Below are 9,803 nucleotides of genomic sequence, written 5' to 3'. Positions count from 1 at the left end.
CAAGTGGAGGGTGTATGCCAAGAAAACAGAGAAAGAAAGATGGTGGCTATTCAAGCCAGTTGTATTTTAACCTTCGTTCGGATCGCATCACCACACACACACACACACAAACACACACACACACTTCAACAACAATGCCCTTTTAACTTTGTGCCGTTATTATAATGGTAGGGAGGTGTGTGTCTGCCCTATAAGCTACCATCGTGGTCTTATGGAATCGGTTATGGCCAGTTCAATTTTTTTTGCATCTGCTATAGTAATTTACGCAATTATACTATTGTAAAATTTATAAAATCGCATTTTTTTTTTACAGATACGAATCAATTCGAATTATTACGATTATTCGGACTAGTGTTCTCATCTTGAGTGTTGTTCGCACAACGTTTCGACCGTTGTAACATCCGACCTTTTTCAGATGTATCTTGCCGAACCCAAAAATCCGCACAGAATTTGGAACTAATAATTTTATTTATTTTACTGTCATCCATGACCGGATGGAAGTATTTCGTAATTGTATTCTTAGTATCGCCTGCCCTAAGGATTGAACCTTCAACCTCCAGAAGAGTATTACCTAAAACTGAATTTTACTTAGTACTTTATCCATTACGACACGGATCTTGTATTCACAAATATTTTTTTAACGAGGATTGATTATTATAATTATTCAAACAACTATTCCTACATGCATTTTTATCCACAACGTTTCGACCGATATAATCTCCGGCCGTTTTTCGATGGCATGCTTTCGAACTGAACCCTTTATTTAATCCCGGAGAATTAATTGTTATCGTTCCGTCAGTCATGACTACGTGTATATATATATATATATATATATATATATATATATATATATATATATATATAATGCATATATATATAATACATATATATGTATATATATATATAATGCATATATATAATACATATATATATAATACATACATACATATATAATACATATATATGTATATATATATATATAATGCATATATATAATACATATATATATAATACATACATATATATAATACATACATATATATAATATATATATATAATATATATATATATATATATAATACACTAGTATTAGTGCACAAGTACTGAGAAAATTTTAATATTCTTCCTGATTCCGATACAATTATTGATTTTGCTCTAAATTCCTGATTCTGATACGATTACCGATTCCGATTTTTAAAAAAATGTTTCAATATATAGTTGTTTTGGCGGAAAGTTACCACAAAAAACAAAAAAATATGTACATATGATTTCCTAACTGTAAAAATACACTTATGAAATCGAACTGTATGTTTTGGCTTTATTGATAGTTTAAAATCAATAAACATTTATGATTTCATCATTAATACGAGCCAACAAAAATGAAGTTCTAACCATAAACAAACAATAACAACGAAAAGAATTATTTTTGGCATCGGAAAAAAACACAATTTTTTTGATTCTGATACAAAAATCGATACCTCCCAAAGGTTTCGATTTTTCCAATTTATGATACTTATTAATTGCCCCAACACTAATGTGTGTGTGTATGTATGTGTGTGTGTATGTATGTGTGTGTATGTGTGTGTATGTGTGTATGTGCGTATGTGTGTGTATGTGTGTATGTGTGTGTATGTGTGTTTGTTTGTGTGTGTGTGTATGTGTGGTTGTGTGTGTGTGTGTGTGTATGATTAGAATAATGGAAATAGTATTACGACTAAATAGAGAAATAAAAAAGAAACCACAAACCGAGTTATGTGTTCATCAACGTTTCGTCTTTATTTCGAGACTTCCTTTAGATGAATGAAATTAAGAAAACAAAACACCAGTACAAATATTTGAAAATATATTTTTGATGAAATGTATGATCCTGTTCCATTTCAGAAACGGAAAAAAAATCGTTAGAAATTTAAAAAATGAGGAGGGGGGGTCATAGGGTTGTGAAAGAGAGTGAGATTTTTTCTTTATGCAACATCATATGGGCGTTAATATATTTAAAAAGATATAATGTAATTCATATTCTTTCTGAAATTGAACGGGGTCATACATTTCATCAAGACTATATTTTCAAATCTTTTTACTAGTGTTTTGTTTTCTTAATTTCATTCATTGCAAAGGGAGAACAAATAAAACACAGGCAACGCAAAATTTAGTCAACACAAAATAAGGCAATTGTGAAATAAACATCGATTGGAAACAGATTTTAGGATCGTTTTTAAAAAGAGGTTTATTAAAAATATTTTTTAAATATTTACTATTATTTTAAACCATATACAAACTTGATTTTTAAGTTACGTGTTCTAAGAGTACGTCCATGTATCATTCTTTCCAATTGTAAGGCTACACACATTTACATGTAGAGTTCGTCACAAGGAACATAAGAAAGAAAACTATTATTATTTCCAGTTGAAACTACAGACATTTATTTACAGATACTTCCCCAAATAACTCCTTGTCTCTTGTCCACATGTCTTTTCGTTCCCCAATGTGCTTAACAAGATGTTGCCGTGTCATAAACATGGAACTTCCTCCATGTCCAACCATGTTTAGCACGCGTCTTTTCCTGTCGCTCTCGGGCCACCTGTGTAACACGTCTATCTCTGCCCTTACTCACCTGATAATCGATTTGCGGACACATTCTTCTTTTTTATAATCTCTTTCTTTTCTTCTCCGTTGTACGTCACCTTGCATGCGTGTAATGTGACCGTTACTTTTCAACCGTGTAGTTTCATTTCAAACCACTCGGACCCACACGTTGTCTGGTACCGTCGCAAAAGAATAAACAAATAAAACATGATATAAATAAAAATCCGACTCGGCATTTTCTTTAATTGCAAATGAAATGTATTTATTCGTGGCTCTTCCAAAACAACGCACTTCATTATCTTGCAAAATTTTTTCGCACACACATGAACTTTGTAAAAGTCTTTCTCCTTGCCGCCTCGTGCTGGCTGTTAGCCAGCGCTTTCTCCTCCTCTACTTCATACGTCCACCTTGCCTGGTATTCAACCTGCTTCTTATTCAACTATGTGCTGCATTTTTCTCTACTTTAATTGTGACTGAAACTCGCGCGCACTTGCTAATTTGCATACGTGCTCTAATACTTTTGCTCTTGATTTTTTCATACACGTTTATACGTGCTCTGTTACAACACGGCATATGTTGAATGCTGCTGCCGCTGCTGCTGCTGCTGCCTTACGCGTGTCCGAGCCTTGTTACGCAATTATTATATCAATTTTTAAAAATGGCTAACGTCTTTTTAAAAATATGTCTTCCTCAAGAGCGGCTTTTAAATTTATTTTCAATTGATACTTATTCCATAATTGCCTAATTTTTCAGACACTTCCGAGAGATAATTAATACTTCTACTACTAAAGCTGCGTGTGCGAAAAGTCTATAGTGATGCAAGGATTGTGCAATCACTAACCCCACCTATCTTAAATCAACATTATAAGAGTTCAATGACAAGAAGCATAAGGCGACTGAAAACAATGCTGGAATATGCAGAGAAAGAATGCTGTTGCATCAGAGTTTTCCTTCTCCTAGAGTTTAGCAGGACAAAGGTCTCCGGAACTATTTAATACACAGCCGGATGAAGTATGTATGGATTTATAGAGAGTGCGGCAAAATATCTTCTACATTTTAAACTTTCAACTATAAGTTGCTAATGAACTTATGCGTTATTTCATTTAGCTAATAATTTGCCATTTTTTTTTTTTACAGGTACCCTCATCAAGCAATATAGTTTTGAACTGGTGTACATTGTGCTTTTACTGTATAAATGTTTTTGAAGAACGATGAATCTGTAACTGCAACACAGAAAGCTTTGCGAGTTCATTACAAGTTAGGACGGAATGATGCTGTTCCAGATTGAAAATCGATACAGCTATGGATTGCAAATTTCAGAACTACAGGTTCGGCACTTAAAAGAAAGCCACCCGGAAGGCCCCGAAGCGCTCGAACGCCAGACAGTATTCAAGCTGTGAGACTTTCTCTTACTCAATCTTCAACATGTTCCGCTCGCAAACATGCTTTGGCCATGGGATTGTCTGATCAAACAGTCAGAAGAATTCTACACACTAATATGCAGTTCCATCCATGCAAATTAATGATTGCTCACAAACTGCACGATTGCAACTGGGAAGATCGAATGTCAAAATGTGGGAGATATTTCTGCCACACCCTGTACTAGTATTAGTTAATGCAGTGATGCCGACAGAAATCGAACTCTGTACGAGGAGTTCATATTCTATGCCTGGAACAACTACATCACATCACTGCTATTATTGTCATAATCGATAATTTTCATAAATCAATACTGCGTACTTTTTTTTTTAAATTAACGTTTATTGCTGAAAAATACATTAAACATTATAATGGCTGAGGAACAAAAAAATTCGGCCAGTTTTTACAATGACCAACAAAAAATGGGGGTGAAAAAATAAATATACAACAAATAAATGTTACTAAAAGCAAGATAAATCACTCTTCACCAACCTTGATAAGTTTTTTGTGTTTTAACTTATTTTAAAGTGTTTTTTACTTAAAAATAAAAGTAGTGAATTTTGAATTACAACGAAAAAAAAATTGGTGATTTCATTACAGCCAGTTTGGAGCCTGGAGCTCAAAACATTACACCAAAAACTTGTAGAACATTACATTTCCGCGCGATTAGTGACATTTCTTGGATATTTCTTGGATATGTTTTAACCAGCATTTTGTTTAATTTTCGAATTTTTAGCAATTATCGAGGCTCCGAATAACACCGTCATCTTTTTCGTTATTACCTCGACATACTTTACACTGCTAATGCTTTTTAGGCGAATAAAAACTTTAAAATAAGTTCAAACACTTACACACACACAAACTTATCCAGGTAGGTTGAAGGGTAACTTATCTTGCCTTTGGTAACATTTATTTGTTTTGATTTTATTTTTTCACCTCTTATTTTGCTTTGCTGACTATTGTAATAATTCTATCACAGAATGTTTAGTCGCATGTGTGTGTGTGTATATATATATATATATATATATATATATATATATATATATATATATATATTAGTGATGGGACGACTCCAATATTTTTCCTGATTCCGATACAATTCCGATTACGATTCTTTATAAATCTCTAAATATTTAACTATAAAAGTATTATATTGTCTCGATTATTGTAAAAACACATCTAAAATGTGCATATATTTTCTAAAACGTAAAAAGACACTTGTGAGGGTGTTATCTATAGATTTCAGTCTTGCTTGATGTTTAAATCAATAAATATTTATTATTTTATTATTACTACAAGAAGTGGAAGATGTTTATTAAACCAAAATCAAATGAAAAAGATAATTAAAAGAGATCGGTTTTGGTATCAGTAAATATGTTCAAATTTTTCCGATTCCCCAAAAAGCTCCGATTTTTCCGATTCTCGATCCCGATTAATCGTCATAACACTAATATATATATATATATATATATATATATATATATATATATATATATATATATAAACTTATCCAGATAGATTGAAGAGTAACTTATCTTGCCGTTGGTAACATTTATTTGTTCTGATTTTATTTTTTTTTACCTCTTATTTTGCTTTGCTGGCTAGTGTAATAATTCTATCGATAACGGAAGCAAAAAATAAAAAGCCGATAGAAAAAGAGAAGACAAAGTCGTAGACAATATATATATATATATATATATATATATATATATATATATATATATATATATATATATATTAGCATTTCAACCGGCGTTGCCCGGGTGTTTGGAGATGTATGTTGAGCAAAAAAAAAAAAAAAAAAGCGGTCAATTTTTTTAACTTTGACTCCTATTTTGACCCCTTAACATTTATTGTTTTGGGCTCAAATAAAGTAATTAAGTTAGATCCACGTCGAAGGAACCTATATCTAAAATTTCAAGTATTTAGACCCGAAATTGTCGGAGAAGTTTGGTAGAGTTCTCAAAGGTCAAATCGTTGAACTTTGACCCCTTAACAGCCAAATTTCTGGCTGAAAATGGATTACAAAGATTTTCCCAAATCTCAGTACTCTGTATATCAAATTTCGAGTCTGTAGACTGATATTTGACAGAGTTATCTCGTTGGAAAATGTACACAGACACACACAGACACATTCTCTTATATATATATATATATATATATATATATATATATATATATATATATATATATATATATATATATATATATTAATCGAAGACTATAAGGTTTAACAAATTGCTTCCTGTCTTAAGAAGATTTTTTTTCAATAATAAAATTAAAAAAAAAAAACTACGCAATTACATTTCCCCTCTGATTAACGTCTCGTCGAACGGTAAATAATGCATTTTGTAAGCCATTTTCACGTAAACTAAAAAAAATCCGTTAAATACAAAAAAAAAACAACACAAATAATAAAAAAAAAACAAAGATGGCGGTTTATTCTCTACAAGTGCAAATCACGTCGCTTTTTTTTATAAAAAAAAAACGTCTCCCAGAATGTTTTTTTGTGTGTCTTTCAATCGTTTTCCTTACACTTATTCAATCGACAAGTGTTTCTCCCGCTTCAATTGCGCAATCGAATGAATAAATAAGATGCGTAAAAGACAAAAAAAAAAAGAAAAGAAATCGAAAAACAATATTCGTTAAAAAGAAAAGAATGAAAAGGAGGTGTCATTCAATTACCCGTACGTAAATAAGAATAAACTAAACACTTGATAATAAGATAAAGGGATATCAATAAGATACATCCATTCAAATTACGCGCTTAGCGATGAAAATGCTACTGGGGGGGAGCAGTGACACGTAGAGAACTTTTTCAGGTCAGGTGCTCAAGTGGAAAAAAAAACGGCATAAATATATTAATGGTTGGGCAATGCCTATAATACATTCCTCTGAAAAGGGAACTTTTAAAACAGGAGTAAAGGGGGCAGGTGCTTAGGCACCCTAGCCCCCCCCCCCCACGCGTCCCTGCGTGATAGACGGACGGACAACTCTAATATCGACGCGTGAACACTTCAAAAATTACCTTTCTGTCCAAGAAGGAATAATTGCTTCTTTTCTGGGTCGTTAACTTATCGTTGCTACTTTGAACTTATTTCATTGTCATTCCTTAAATCAAGGGGCTTTATGCTTTGTCTGGGGCGATTGCCTAAATAAAATCCAAACTTTCAGATGAATATTCTATTTAAGATTTGTGCGTGACAGATCAACAGTGAAGGGATGGAATTTTGCTGCAAGTCGGGTATTTCCGTTGCGTCCATTTCATTTGTGCGTTTAATGAGAATTAAAACTTAATCGTGACAGATGTTTGGACGCATGTTTAAAAAAGAAATGTGTCAATTCAAGAAGAGCCGTTGCGAGCCTGTCTTTGTTTTATAGTTATTTCCATAGCAAGTGCTCGTCTGAGCTCCAATCTCTGGTCCTCACTCGCCAATCTTTCACGATAAACACTCGTCTATCTGAAACCACTGTCAATAATTTCCCCCACTCTTCATCTGTGCCTAAATCAAAACATAGATTCCATGAACAAAGTTCTTTCTTAGAAGTGCACGCCTGTGGAACTCTCTTCTATTTGCCTGTTTCCCACCTGACTACAACTTGGATGTCTTCAAGTCCAACATAAACAAATTCCTGATGAACCGGCCCCTTAGTAAGACACTTTATCAAATCTCCATTATTAACGATTACTACGATACTATCCCATTGATTACTGTATGCAATAACCCTTATCCCCGAGTGACTTCCGGGCCTTGATAAGTGGTGACCACCATGTAAAAAAAAGATTAACAATAAAAAGATCTCATATTTAAGAGTGACAGACAAGCGAAAATGCTATTTTAACCCGAAACGTTACAGACTCTACAACCAATGCATATGCATACGTCCCTATAGACATAAACAGACACGTCAAAAATATATTTGTTTTCGCTCCTAAGACAGCATATTGCTACTGAAGAATGTAACGAGATACCAAAATACGATGTGCCTTCAATAAATTTCCAGACTCTTCTGTATGGGTACTTTTATTGATAATACACACATGAAACTCTAGTCCCCTTCGAAGTAATCTCCTCTGGCTGCAATGCACTTGTTGTACCGTTCCAACAACTTCTGGAAGACCTCATCCATGTTCACTTGTATGAGGGTCTCTATGACCCTCGTCACAGCCTTTTTCATCTCTTCAATTGTCTCATAACGACAGCCTCTAAGGTTTTCCCTGAGCTTAGGGAATAACCAAGAGTCACACGGAGCAAGGTCTGGACTATAGGGAGGGTGAGGAACTATCTTGATGCCCATCTTGGTCATAACAACTTATTTATTTCTGCTCTTCTCTGAGCACGCTTGGGATAAACTTCGCACAAATCTGTGCACAGTTCCCACACTGACATCAAACTGTGCACTTCTTGTCTTTTATAGACACACGACGGCCATTAGCCATGAAATTGTTTATTTGGCCAATCAACTCTGGTGTTGTGACGTCCTTACTCCTCCCACACCATCTCATCACTCCTCACAGACTCCCAGCCTTCATTGAATCTCTTATGCCACTCAAAAACTGATGCTCAATTTATGCAAGATGGTCCAAAAGCAGTCTGAAGCATTCCATGCGTTTCTGTTGCATTTCCCCCCCCCCAAGTTTAAAACAGAATTTTATTGCATATCCTTCTTCTAAAGTGTGCTCATGTCTAGTTTGATTTTTTTTAATTCTTCCACTGTGACAATCAGACTTTAGTAGGATGTATTTCGATTCCTGCTGTAGCTGTTCATTTAAACCTGAAATCATAAACATTTAAAACAGAATTTTATTGCATATCGTTCTTCTATTTTCACATCACGATTGCATTTTTTAAATTCTCTGGCTGACAATCAGGCTTTAGTAGGGTGTATTCCAATTCCTACAGTAGCTGTTCATTTGAACGTGAAATCATAAAAATTGGTCAGTCATCTCATAAGATGTATAACATTAACATATTGAATTTTCAAGAATTATTATACCTCACTTTGTAAAATTTATAAAAGTGCACTTTGAAGATAAATAAATTACAAATTGAATCTTGTACCTTTATTTTTAAAGCCTATAGTAAAAACATTTTGTTTAACAATTTTCATGCCTAGGATGAAATGCTTTTCTAACTTGTACATAAAGATTGATGAAGACGTTTTAAACCGTTGTGACCGACCAACTAACGTCTTTTAGAGAAATTCCTAGGAGGTTTTAAACTAAGATAGGTTCGTTTAACAAACGCGTTTAGCGATAAAATACTATTTCAAATTTTAGCGTGACAGACATGCCAACTGACCGATACTCATAGGTTCTTATAGAAGTGCTTGGACGTATCTGAAATAGCATGCGTCTATTTAGTTTCTACCTTTAGTAATAGAAATGCTGTTTTAAATTTAGGTGTGACCGACAAAAGAACATTAGCGTGACAGACAAATGAAAGTACGGTATTTGTGTGTGTTAAAATAATAATGCTATTATTTAGAAAGCCATTCTTAACATGGAAGAGTGTGTCTTTTTTTTTAAACTATTATGTACTTTCATTTTCCAATTTAATAATAATAATAGAAAGATACCATAAAAATTGAATTTAACTGGAAAATTCTATCTAAACACAAGTGAAGCATGCGTGATCCTTCGTGAGTGCATAGTGAACGAGGCATGAAAAAATGACTAAGTTCAACATCCCCCCCCCCTTTTAGCCCCCAAAGTCCCCAGGGGACGTCAAATCCTAGTGAAAATGTACCAACGGTGCAGTTTTAGGCCTTAATATACGTAAATTTGAGTTCTGCACCAT

General features: G+C 33.6%; 1 protein-coding gene across 1 annotated transcript in view; it reads right to left on the bottom strand.

Annotated features, from left to right (window-relative positions):
* LOC145252368 (protein fuzzy homolog) overlaps positions 1 to 9,803 on the bottom strand; it is a 1,014,795-nt gene that overhangs the window by 382,447 nt on the left and 622,545 nt on the right. The window lies entirely within an intron of this gene.

This window comes from Euprymna scolopes, chromosome 29 (genome assembly GCF_053919585.1).
Source record: "Euprymna scolopes isolate OS-2025 chromosome 29, ASM5391958v1, whole genome shotgun sequence".
Lineage (NCBI taxonomy): Eukaryota > Metazoa > Mollusca > Cephalopoda > Sepiida > Sepiolidae > Euprymna > Euprymna scolopes.
The sequence above is the reverse complement of the archived record's forward strand: the minus strand, read 5'-3'. Positions and strand labels throughout refer to the sequence as shown.